Source organism: Neolamprologus brichardi, chromosome 3 (assembly GCF_056152115.1).
Source record: "Neolamprologus brichardi isolate AB-2024 chromosome 3, ASM5615211v1, whole genome shotgun sequence".
Lineage (NCBI taxonomy): Eukaryota > Metazoa > Chordata > Actinopteri > Cichliformes > Cichlidae > Neolamprologus > Neolamprologus brichardi.
The window spans coordinates 25,041,517-25,054,545 of NC_142106.1; the positions used below are offsets into that span (position 1 = coordinate 25,041,517).

The 13,029-nt window shown below is 43.6% G+C and overlaps 3 non-coding genes and 1 pseudogene across 3 annotated transcripts; 1 reads left to right on the top strand and 3 right to left on the bottom strand.

Moving 5' to 3' along the window:
* Positions 1 to 696: 696 nt before the first annotated feature.
* LOC118455699 (uncharacterized) lies at positions 697 to 2,556 on the top strand (annotated as a pseudogene).
* Positions 2,557 to 3,047: 491 nt separating this feature from the next.
* Positions 3,048 to 3,129, bottom strand: trnal-uag (transfer RNA leucine (anticodon UAG)). The gene has a single exon. It is a non-coding gene; the product is annotated as a tRNA-Leu (tRNA).
* Positions 3,130 to 3,636: 507 nt separating this feature from the next.
* trnae-uuc (transfer RNA glutamic acid (anticodon UUC)) lies at positions 3,637 to 3,708 on the bottom strand. Its single transcript has one exon. It is a non-coding gene; the product is annotated as a tRNA-Glu (tRNA).
* Positions 3,709 to 4,245: 537 nt separating this feature from the next.
* Positions 4,246 to 4,327, bottom strand: trnal-aag (transfer RNA leucine (anticodon AAG)). The gene has a single exon. It is a non-coding gene; the product is annotated as a tRNA-Leu (tRNA).
* Positions 4,328 to 13,029: the final 8,702 nt, after the last annotated feature.

Sequence of the window (13,029 nt, forward strand, 5' to 3'; positions counted from 1 at the left end):
CGTACAAATCGGGTCTACCCGATCCGTACCGCGCATGTGCAGATGTTTTCTTCTTCTTCTGTTCGTTTAATGGCAGTGTACTCCCCAGTGTACGAGGATACTGCCACCTGCTGACCGAGCGAATGAACCCCATTGTAAAATGAATTGTCGTCATTACAAACGTGTGTTAAATTTGATTTAGTGATAGTCGAGTGTGTTTATGCTTGTCTGTGTTGAGAGGATTGACTGGAATAGTGATGATGATGTCCGCTATCACTGTCAATTGTCAGTAAACACTTAATCTGGCTGATGAATCTTCACGTGACACATTGCTAAATCAATATTATTAAGTCTGTAATTAGGCGCCATTCTTCTTATTTTACGGCGCTGTTGTTCAATCGGGGAAGGCTCTCTGTTGAGGAGAAAAGCATGACTTTGTTTGTATACGGATTATCCATTGTTTAAATGTCCCGGGCAGTCGAAAAGGAGGCAGAGCTGTTGAGAAATGCTAGGAGCTAACTGGGCGCTAACCGTATCATTCAAATATATTGAATGTCGCAATGTTGGCAAAGAGAGGAAGTGACGTAAGATTTGCGCATGCGGGGTACCGATCGGGTTTCCGGTACGGATCGGGTAGTGACAGTGCTAAACCACTACGGATGTAATATATTTTTGGCCACTACGGTCTTCCGGCGCTGTTGCGAGTTTGAGATGCGGCGGCACTTTTAAAAAATCTCCACTTTTACATTTCGGGAGAGAAAACAAGTAACTCACCGCTCGCAACACATCTCAACGATCCTCGTTCATTGATCAAAGGTAAGAAACGTCGTTTGAAATAAGACTAAACCAACAGAATACATTTACAGGTGTATATTACAGGTAATAGGCGTGTTGCATTGAAATAGTTGTATCGCTTAGTTAAAGACGGTGGGGGTTTATCCGCTGTTGTAAAGTGGCACGGTAAATCACGAATGAACCTGCTCCTTAAATAAATTGCGTGTTTCATTGACGTGTTTTACTGTTAAATAAACTTTGTAGGTTTCTGATTGCTGTGGCGCTGACATTACTATAATGTGGTACAATTAAATAACAGATAAGTGGCTTGTTATGAGATGACATGCTAAATGACTGAACCTGCTTTAAATGTATTGCTTTCATGTTGTAATGGTCAGTCACCTTATCAATGCGAAAGTCTGTCTTGATATCTCACTAACATGAGCAATGCCCACTCGTGTATGAATAAACACAATAGCTTAAATAGATATGTTGATAATCTACCAGCAATTCTTATGTGCCATGACTACTAAGCAGTTACAACAATTTTGGTGATATGCCAATAATCATTCAACCATGAAAGGTTTTTATTTACAGACAGAACAGTTTGTTATACCTGGAGGAAAAAATTATTTTATTGCAAATGTTGTCAATGTTCTTTCAAATTGTGTCTTTATTGTTCTCCTGCATCCTGCTGTTAAACCCAGCCACAATGTGCAGCAAGATTATAACCTGAAATGTCTTTGTTTGTGTTTGGAATCAATTTTGTTTGATATAATTGTTTATTTTTTCACTGCATGTCAAGATGCAGAAGAAAGTTGCGCCATATCCAGGGAAAATCTCGGTGGTGTTCCGCTAGGGGCCACTTGGATACCTTCTCCAGGACCCGTCAAAAGAAGCTCAACGGATTAAAAATGACCCCAAGCTTCAGGACAGGTCTGCACCTGTGAGGGAGGACGATGCTCTGACTGTCATCTATTAGAGAGGAGGGGATGCCTCTGACATGAAAGAAGTGCAGGGAGAGTACATCCTGCAGTTTGGAAAATTTAAAGGGAAATCTTTCCGGTGTCTTCTGGAGAATGATGTCGGGTACACCATGAACCTGATCAAAGATCTCCAGAAGCAAGAGGCTGCAGGGACCTCTGTGGAAGATGGGCATGGCAAGGAGAGCTTATATTCATTTGTACAGTATGCCCTCAGCTTTACAGAGATAAAGACTCTTCTGAACTACGAGACCAGCAGAGTGAGTGTTGCAGCAGAAGCCTCTGAGGATGATCAGCTGGTTGGTAGTCAAGGAACATGGATGCATAAGCTCCAGCAGTACCTGCGGAAGAAGCAGCAGTCTGCGCCTGCTACTACAAACGCCACAACTAAACAACCCCCTGGTAAGTTGTTTTAATAATATTTTAATAACATTGTTGACGTGAAATATAAATTCAGTACATATTTATCTAATGGTTGCCTCCATCACAGGGAACGGATGAGGATAAAGACCTGGAGGACGCAATGCTGAGCATCTCACCTGTAAAAACATGACTGCTGTCTTTTATCTGTGTGACTGTACAGCCTGTTTCAGACATGACAACCAGACAGTGTCTGAAGTCATCTTTAATACATGCAGCACACAGCTGGAGCTGCAGACAGTTTCTCACTTCTGGTGATAATATTTTTGATTTAGGTATTGCTTGCTAGCTTGAAGCTTATCTACAAAAACAATTCAATAAGGAGAGATCATGTGGAAAAACTGAACATGATTTATTGAAACACAGAAATAAATCTAACTGTTTGGCAGTTAAGACTCCAATGACCCATCATAGCAGAAAGAATCCCAGCAGTGACAGGATTTTGCACAACAACCACCCCAGAGTCAACATGCTGATAGTAATGAAGATGAAGATGGAGGCTGGGACAGGGTTCTGAGTGACCACAGTGAGGAGGAGAAAGGAGAGGAGGCGGGCTGCAACGCAGAATGGCAGAAGAGCAACAGATTTAAAGCATGCTCGGTGAAGGAAGGAAAAAGCATGACTGGAATAAAGTAATGATATCAATACTGAGTTTGTGCTGGAAAATGAATAGATATAAACTAGCAGTTTATGGTTTTAGCTTTAGTCTTTGTATTAAAAGTTGTATGTCTGCATAATTGTAGACTATATGTCTGGTATGTATCATCTCAAAATTGTGATGATACAGTTTAGTCTGAGTTATGTACTTTGTGACAGAATAGGTAAATAATGGAGAAAAATTTCATGAAATTTAAATTTCAAAAAAGACACACGAAAAGAACCTGAAGACTATGGCAGCAGTAGGATTCGAACCCACGCCCCCAAAGAGACTGGAGCCTAAATCCAGCACCTTAGACCGCTCGGTCATGCTACCATTGCGAGTGAGGACCTCATCGCAAAAATCTAGACAGTAAAACTTGAAAAAGTGCAGCACAAAATAGAAGCCCAGAACATTCAGTGATGCTCTTACTGTTGTAGAAAAACATGTTTAATACTTTTTGGACACAAAAACATCTGCCTGTCCTGGTTAAAACCTGTTCATCAACCCTGATTAACAATGGGCTCTTGGCTCAGTTTCATCATCGTCGATATGCAACTTGTCATAACCACCGATGAACAGGCAGGAGCACCATTCACAGAGAGTCAAGGAACAGCATTGTAAGATGGTAAAAGACGTACCCTTAATGCACCCTGCCTTGTTTCAAAGATGCTCATTTGATTTTCACATAAACAGCCACCTTGACTCGCTGCTCAAACTAGCAGGCCTGCTTGTGTACATCCTCATCACTGAAAACTGTATAGTCCTGATCTGAACCATCACCTGTTTTATGCCATGTGCTTAACCATGCCTTACCTGATGTTTGGGCACATTAAAAACATGTTCCCATACCGGGAGTTGAACCCGGGCCGCCTGGGTGAAAACCAGGAATCCTAACCGCTAGACCATATGGGACTGGTTAGGTAATGCGCCACTGTCGTGCTCCTGGGTGAGAACCAAGAATCCTAACCGCTAGACCATATGGGACTGGTTAGGTAGTGCGCCACTGTCGTGCTCGTGCTCCTGGGTGAGAACCAGGCATTCTAACCGCTAGACCATATGGGACTGCTCCACTGTCATGAAATCAAGGATACTCTTGTCACTCTGCAGCCTTGGTGAGACCAACATAGCAGCACCTTAATCAATTCTCCAGCGGTTGCAGGTTCTGCTCAAAAGCACATTACAAGGGAGTGGACTGGACTTGAAGCACACTTGAGTGGCATGCGGGAAAGTCCACTAACCAGTCAGTGATGAGACCATGAACAAAAAGACACGAAAAACATGCAAGTTGTAAATGACTTTACAGCACCGGACTAATGTGGTTTGGAAGAATTGCTCCTGATGACTTTCATGCACTTGACAGACGTTCTATAACAGATTTGATTTCCACTGTAGCCCTTACAATTTATTGGTAAGGCATGGAAGAAACAAAACTTTGCCGCTAGAACACTATGGCAGCAGTGGGATTCGAACCCACGCCTCCGAAGAGACTGGAGCCTTAATCCAGCACCTTAGACCGCTCGGTCATGCTACCATTACGAGTGAGGACCTCATCTCAAAAAATCTAGACAGTAAAACTTGAAAAAGTGCAGCACAAAATAGAAGCCCAGAACATTCAGTGATGCTCTTGCTGTTTTAGAAAAACATGTTTAATACTTGCCTGAATGTTTTTGGATACAATAGCATCTGCCTGCCCTGGTTAAACTCTTATTGCAGCAATAGGATTTCAACCCACATGTGTGAGGAGCCTGGAGTCTTAACCCAGATCCTAAGACCACACAATCTAACACCTTACAATGTGGTGGACTTGAAGCACACTTGAGTAGCCACTAACCAGTCAGTGTTGACACTGTGAATAAAAATATATGAAACATCTGCACATGGTAAATGACTTTTGCAAAAGAATTTCTTTTATTCATGTATTAATCACATTATTTTAGTGTATAATACCTTGGTGCCACTCGATTTTAGCATGTCTCTCACACTCATACTGGTAACAGATGGTATCTCAGGAAGTTGGAGGGAAGCATTCACACACAAAGGACCCAGAGTGGGGGGAGGAGTCTTTTGTCTCCTTCTCCACTGTAAGAGGTAGCAAGGGAGTGTGTAACTTTCTTTGGGGGAGGGGGGTACCAAAGGTGTGAAAACAGCTGTGTACTACCTTTAGTTCCTGTAAGAGGTATGTAACTGAAGGCCATGCTAGACTCAGTTAGGGACTCTGCCCATCGTCTGCCCCGCGATGATGCATTCCTTCACCAAGCTTGGTTTCTGTTCTTGTTATTATTAAAGAATGTTAGCTACCACTCACCGCTTGTCTGCAGGCTTTATTGAACGGAAAACTTCCACAACACTTAACATCACCCTGGTTTGGAAGAATTGCTCTTGATGAGATTCCTGCTTGATTGTACTTGACAGACATTCTGTAACAGATTTGATTTCCATTTCCAGAGTAGGAAAGGAGACGTTTTCAGTAGGAAGGTAAGCGGAAGTGACGGTCAAGGTAAGCGATTCATGTTGTAACTGACGTCAGACTCCGGAGATTTTGGCGGAAAATTAAAGCAAATGGTAGTTTAGATTTGAACAAATTTCTTTAAGCTTCAGTATTACCAAATACACTTATCAATTGTCTCATAACTAACAATATTTGTCTAAATAATCTCCAACACCCTGGAGAACAACGGGGAGAGTTTAGAGGCTCTCCAAGATTATATTGATCAGTGCTTTCAGGATCTCGTGATGAAGAAGGCCCAGAGTGCAGCTTCCCCGGCCAAATCTGAGACGCCGTCGTCGAAAAGACAACGCCCGGCAGATTCCCCCGGCACAACATCGCCAGCTGGCAAAGATATTGCCGACATACTGGAGTCAATCGACAAGCGATTGTCCAGTTTCGACGCAAGGCTGTCCCTGGTGGAGATTCTTCACCGGGAATTTAAATGCTTGCGAGAATCCCTGGAGTTCAGCCAGCAGCAAGTGGAAACGCTCGCTGCTGAAAATGCCATGCTAAGGGAGTCGGTGAAATCTCTCACAGAAAATGTTACCCAGCTCAATAGAGAAAATAAAAAAATAAAAGAAACGGTTATTGATCTACAAGCTCGTAGCATGCGTGATAATCTAGTATTTTCTGGTATTCCAGAAGCCGCTGGAGAGGACGCGGAGACCACGGTAAAAAGCTTCATCCAAACCCACCTGAAGCTGCCGGAGGACACGGTGAAGAACATCGTCTTCGATAGGGTGCACCGCCTCGGCCCCATTCGGGCTACGGCCGGGAGACCACGTCCTATCGTGGCCAAATTCGGCCACTTCAAACAAAAGCAACATGTGAAAAGCCGCGGCAGGGAATTAAAAGGAACGGACTTCAGCGTGAACGATCAGTTCCCCAAAGAGATCCTGGAACGACGCAGGGTCCTCTTCCCAATTCGACGCGGCTTCATCCAGAAAGGCTCCCGCGCTGTCATCGCTGTGGACCGGCTGTACGTGGACGGACAGCTCCACCGCGACCCCAACATCACTCCGTGGCTGTATTAACTTCAGACCAGATAAGAATCCGCTACACCCTTTCCCTATCCACTCACACTAACTTGCATTAACATCTGTTTAACTTACCGGTATCAAATCGCATCTTAAGTGTGATTTCATAGCAGTATTAACACCGTCACTCTCCGTCAGTGATTTAATTGGAATGTTTATGTTTTCTTTTCTCTCTTCTCGTTTTTTTTTTTTTTTTTTTTTTTTTCCTTCTCTCTTTTCCCCCTCTTGTTTTTATGCTGCTCACCCTCGTCCTTGGTTTCTTTCTTTATTTCTTTCACTGCTTCGATCACCTGCTTCCACACTCATCCACAAACAACATCATTTATTTCGACACTTACTCACTGCACGATCACGCACAGTCATGCGCTCAACGGCAGCACATTTACATCAGTCAGACAGCGCACACAGACCTACAGGATACACACACTTAAGCCAAGCATACTCATATTAGTAAATATGCAAACACATAGTCAGACTCAGGGAGCATCTCGCCACACATTTTTTCTCTCTCTCCCTCTCCTTATTTATGAACAAGTGATGTATTCTCTCCACCTGTCTAAGCGACACACACAGAGTACATCCCTAGTTATGTACAGACATCTATGGGTGCACTAAGATTCGTTACGTGGAATGTAAATGGAGCTGGCTCCAGAGAAAAGAGGTTAAAAATATTTAACCAACTCAAAAAACTACAGGCAGATGTTGTCCTTTTACAAGAGACCCACAGACCTCTTAGAGGTTCGAATGAACTTAAAACACCTGAGTTTCCTAATGTGTTCTCAGCTTGTTATAATTCTAGACAAAGGGGAGTAGCAATTTTAATCCATAAAAAAATTAATTTCACAGTACTCGATACAGTTATAGATCCAGAGGGCAGATTCTTAATCATTAAACTATCTATACTTGATAAAAAGCTATGTATTGTAAGTGTATATGGTCCAAATGTTGATGATCCCTCATTCTTTCACGGTTTTTTCAGTGCACTCTCTGAACACTTAGATGGCACACTTGTGCTTGGAGGCGACCTCAACCTTGGACTGAATGAAGAAATGGATAGGCTCAATACAGCAGGAACTCAGCGTAATTGGCAGTCCACAAATATAATCAAACAGTATATGAGCGACTTTGGTCTTTGCGATGCATGGCGCTCCCTTCACCCCACCAGTAAGGAATATACTTTTTTTTCACATGTTTATCACTCCTACTCTCGTCTAGATTATTTTTTGGTCAGCAGCTCACTGCTGAGTGACGTTTCAGACACTGAGATTCACCCTATAGCTGTCAGCGATCATGCTCCTGTATCTTTAACACTAATGCACAAGAATAATACTATGCCAAGTAAAAACTGGAGATTTAATACATCACTGCTTAAAGATGAAGACTTTATTAAATATTTTAAAAAAGAGTGGACTTCATATTTAGACTTTAATGACACTCCCGGAACATCAGCTTCTGTTTTATGGGAAGCAGGGAAAGCTGTGATGAGAGGTAAAATAATTTCTTTCTCATCACATAAAAAGAAAAAAGAAAACAAAAATATTCAGGAATTAGAAAAAAACATCAAATCACTAGAAGAAGCCTACGCGTCCCACCAAGATCAGGAAACATTGAACAAAATACGCAAAACAAAACTAGAATTAAATGAGATAATTGATAGAAAAACAAAATTCTTAGTACAAAGACTACGCTTACAAAATTATGAACATAGTAATAAATCCGGTCAATTTCTAGCAAACCAGCTAAAAATAAATAAAGAAAAAACAACTATATGTGCTGTTCAAGATTCATCTGGGAACACAATATATGAACCGAAACAAATAAACAACATTTTCAGGGATTTCTATAAAACGTATTCACCACAAATAAACCCATCTAAAAAGGAAATTGATCAATTTTTAGACAACATAACTCTCCCAAAATTATTAGAAGCTCAAGCAATGGCACTGGATTCGCCACTGACATCAGGTGAACTCCAGGAAGCCCTGATAAGTATGTCCAATAATAAGGCTCCAGGTCCAGACGGCTTTCCTGCAGAATTCTACAGAGAATTCTGGACGATTCTAGCACCAGTTTTTTACAGAACGTTGTTAGAAATCAAAGAAAAGGGCAGACTTCCATCAAATATGAATTCTGCAAACATTAATCTCCTGCTAAAACCAGGCAAAGACCCTGTATATCCCTCAAGCTATCGTCCAATATCCCTTATTAATGTAGACCTCAAAATAATCTGCAAAGCTCTCTCGAAGAGACTAGAGAAAATAACCCCCCTCTTAATTCATCCTGACCAAACTGGTTTCATAAAAGGTAGGCACTCATCAACAAATACACGTAGATTACTTAATTTGATAGACTACTCATACAGTAAAAACCTTGAAACTACAATATTTTCCTTAGATGCAGAAAAAGCGTTTGACAGAGTTAACTGGAAATTTCTATTTGCAACTTTACACAAATTTGGTTTTGGATCTTCTTTCATCAACTGGTTAAAAATATTATATAATTCCCCAACAGCTTGTGTCAGAACAAATGACCAGACATCCTCCAGCTTATGTCTCCTGAGGGGCACCAGGCAGGGATGCCCACTCTCCCCTTCACTGTTTGCAATTTTTATCGAACCACTAGCAGCAGCAATTAGACAGAATTCAGCAATTAAGGGCATAAAATGCAAGAACGTGGAACATAAAATCAGCCTTTATGCTGATGATGTGTTACTCTTTCTCCAAAATTCACAAACCAATATCTCTGGGGTGATTGAATTGATAAACTCTTTTGCAAGAATATCAGATTACTCAATTAACTGGTCAAAATCTACAGTCCTTGCTATTAATTGCTGCTTCCATAATTCCTCTTCTACTCCACTGCAATCGGGAAATATAAAATATTTAGGTATTAATATTTCTCCCAAGCTTGCAGATCTAACTAAATTAAACCATACCCCACTTTTAAAGAAAGTAGAAGGTGATCTGGCTAGATGGAAATGTCTACCCATATCACTCATGGGAAGGGTTGCTGCTATAAAAATGATGGTATTACCAAAAATAAATTATTTATTCTCAATGATCCCAACTAAACCGCCGCAAGATTGGTTCAGATCTCTAGATTCATATATGTCCAAATTCCTTTGGAAAAATAAGCCCCCACGTATAAGCTTAAAAACACTACAAAAGACCAAGGATAAAGGAGGATTAGAACTACCTAACTTTCAGCACTACTTCTTAGCCAACAGGCTTCAGTTTATCTCAGGATGGCTAAAACATACCCTTTTAGATGAACCTTGGCTAGATGTAGAACAAGCACTTTGCAATAATCTAGAGATTTCAGATCTACCATTTATCAGCTCAAACATCCAACGACATGAATGCTTCAAAAGCATCAACATCAGCTCTTCTCTGACAGCATGGTGGGAGTTTCTGAAGTTGACAGAGTCTTCATTAATCCCATGCAAACGTACACCTATCTGGAACAACCCTGACATATTACAAAACAATAATATGATAAACTTTTCAGATTGGAATGGTAAAGGAATCAAATATGTAGAACATATACTAGAAGGAACAGAATTTATTTCATTTGACAGACTAGTTACACAATATGGGATCAACAAGAAAAGATTTTTAGAATATCAACAAATTAAATCCATAATAAAAAAGAAATTTAAACCGGGTCAAGTTGAACTACAAACACCACCAAGTGTGGTTCAATTTTTTACTCTTAAAACCCCCAAATTACTATCCAAAATATACAGAATGCTTTCTAAAACAGATGAATCAATATCACTTCCTATTGCAAAATGGGAAGCGGATTTATCAGTTAACTTAGACCAAAACTTCTGGTCTCAGATTTGCTTAAAAACCTTTCATCTAATCAAAAATCCCAGTCTTCAATTAATTCAATACAAAATACTACATAGAGTGCACTATACAGGTCATCGGATGTTCAAGATGGGCTTTGCATCTACCAACAACTGCTCACACTGCCAAACCAATTCACCGGACAATTATATCCATGCTCTTTGGTTCTGTCCACCAGTTCAGAAGTTTTGGCGCGAGATATGTGAAGACTTATCAAAGTGTCTGAAATGTAACATTCCAACTTCCCCCTTAGTGTGTTTGTTGGGCAGCTTAGATAATGTCACTTCAGAAAAGAATATAGCCCATATGGTTTTCACTGCCCTATGCATAGCCAAGAAAACAGTCCTCATGAACTGGAAAAATAAAAACAATCTTAATTCTAACCAATATAGAAATTATCTATTAGATTACATTAGTCTTGATACAGCCTCTGCCACCACATCAGATCAATCGCTCTGGGCTCCTCTGATCAGCTCCATCACCTAGTGGGGGTGGGGGGTCATATTTTGGTCTCGCCTTCACTGTTGTGATTGGTGTGGGGGTAGGGTCAGGCTTAGGGCGTCGGGGGGTTCCCCCGGGAGCATCTTCCTTGGGGGGCTCAACCCGGGGTAGCGGTCATGGCCAATTAGGGGCTCTGTTGGCTCTTAGGTGACGGTTTCCTCGTGGCTACGTGCAGCGGGGCTAGGGGAGGGTCTGTGCTGACGGACGGGGGTTACTGACCTGGTAGCCTGGCTGCCCCTGGGTGGGTCCGGGACGGGCGTGAGGTTCTGGGGGCGCTCCGGCTCTGGCCTGGGGCCCTGGCCGGGCCTCGGGGGCCTGGGTCCTGGTTGGTGTGTTGCCGGGGTTGTGGGCCGGTGGGTATATGGGGGCCCACCACTGGCGCGGGGTGCCGCCGGTGCGCCGAGCCACCTGGGGGGCTCTTCAACTGGTGGGGGGGGGGGGGGGGGGGGGGTTGTCACATCTTGCAGGAGCTTTCCTCTCTGAGGAACTCTCTCTGCAAGAGGGGGAGATACAGGAGAGGTGGAGGAAGATCTCAGCCTGGGCGTCTATTGTCTTATGTAGTCTGGAAGATGAGTGGATGATGGGGTGGGTGCAGTTTTCTCTGTGGTGGGGTTGGGTGGACTGCCCCGGGCTCTGTGGGGCCGGGCGGCGCCGCTGCACTGGGCCCCGGTTCGGATGGGCCTGGGCCCCCCTTCCCTGGCGGGTCGCAGAGTATGGGGGTGCCTACTGGGGTCAGCGGGGGAGCTGGCCCCAGGGAGGGGTCACTTGCCCCCCCCTTCCTTCCCTCCCCATCTCCAGCTGCCTCCCTCTTCCCGCTCCACCACAACCACCCACACATGCAGGGCCTTGGAGTAGGGGTGTGTCACCAGGGTGCAGAGGAGGTAACCCCCCCCCCCTCTGTCCCCTTCTGGCTGCCTCTGCCTCAATTTTATCCCGCAACTTAGACATTCACATTACTCACACTCTCATTACACATACATATAGGATCTTGGGGGTGGGCACGCTACATGGAATCCCAATTACCATCAGGGTGTACACCTCACCCCTGGCGTCGTTGCCCACCTCTCAATTTTAAATACACGTAGACATTGAGGGCTAGCAGGAGGGACTATGCGCTTACCTGCTGCTCTCTGGCAGGTAGCTCCATGCCCTCCTGGGTTTTAAATGCACCTTAGAACACACATACATCAACACTACAATGAGCGGGTGGAGGGAGGTTAGGAGTCTTCTCTCACCCTCGTTCTCTGCGGTCTGCTGGAGCAGGGGGGCTAGGAGGAGGAGTTGGCCGTCCGACTGGGGTCCGGAATGTGGGGCCTCCCTGCTGCTGCGGAGTTGGGGCGGTCTGCTTCTCCCCACCGCAGGGAAAAAGGGTAACACAACCTGGGTCTGGGTGCGGTTCCCCCCTCCAGGGGCAAGGGTACCTAGACCCGGTTCGTAGAGTACGCTTGGGGAGTGTGATTGTGTGTACAGCGTCTCTTTATGTCTGTCTCCACGTTGGTCAAGTGTGGAGTAAGTGCATATGAGAGCATGAGGGTGGGAATGGATGTTTGTATCTGTGTGTGCCTGTATGTCTGTGTCCATACAGTGGGGCAAAAAAGTATTTAGTCAGCCACCGATTGTGCAAGTTCCCCCACTTAAAATGATGACAGAGGTCAGTAATTTGCACCAGAGGTACACTTCAACTGTGAGAGACAGAATGTGAAAAAAAAATCCATGAATTCACATGGTAGGATTTGTAAAGAATTTATTCGTAAATCAGGGTGGAAAATAAGTATTTGGTCAATAACAAAAATACAACTCAATACTTTGTAACATAACCTTTGTTGGCAATAACAGAGGTCAAACGTTTACTATAGGTCTTTACCAGGTTTGCACACACAGTAGCTGGTATTTTGGCCCATTCCTCCATGCAGATCTTCTCAAGAGCAGTGATGTTTTGGGGCTGTCGCCGAGCAACACGGACTTTCAACTCCCGCCACAGATTTTCTATGGGGTTGAGGTCTGGAGACTGGCTAGGCCACTCCAGGACTTTCAAATGCTTCTTACGGAGCCACTCCTTTGTTGCCCGGGCGGTGTGTTTTGGATCATTGTCATGTTGGAAGACCCAGCCTCGTTTCATCTTCAAAGTTCTCACTGATGGAAGGAGGTTTTGGCTCAAAATCTCACGATACTTGGCCCCATTCATTCTGTCCTTAACACGGATCAGTCGTCCTGTCCCCTTGGCAGAAAAACAGCCCCATAGCATGATGTTTCCACCCCCATGCTTCACAGTAGGTATGGTGTTCTTGGGATGCAACTCAGTATTCTTCTTCCTCCAAACACGACGAGTTGAGTTTATACCAAAAAGTTCTACTTT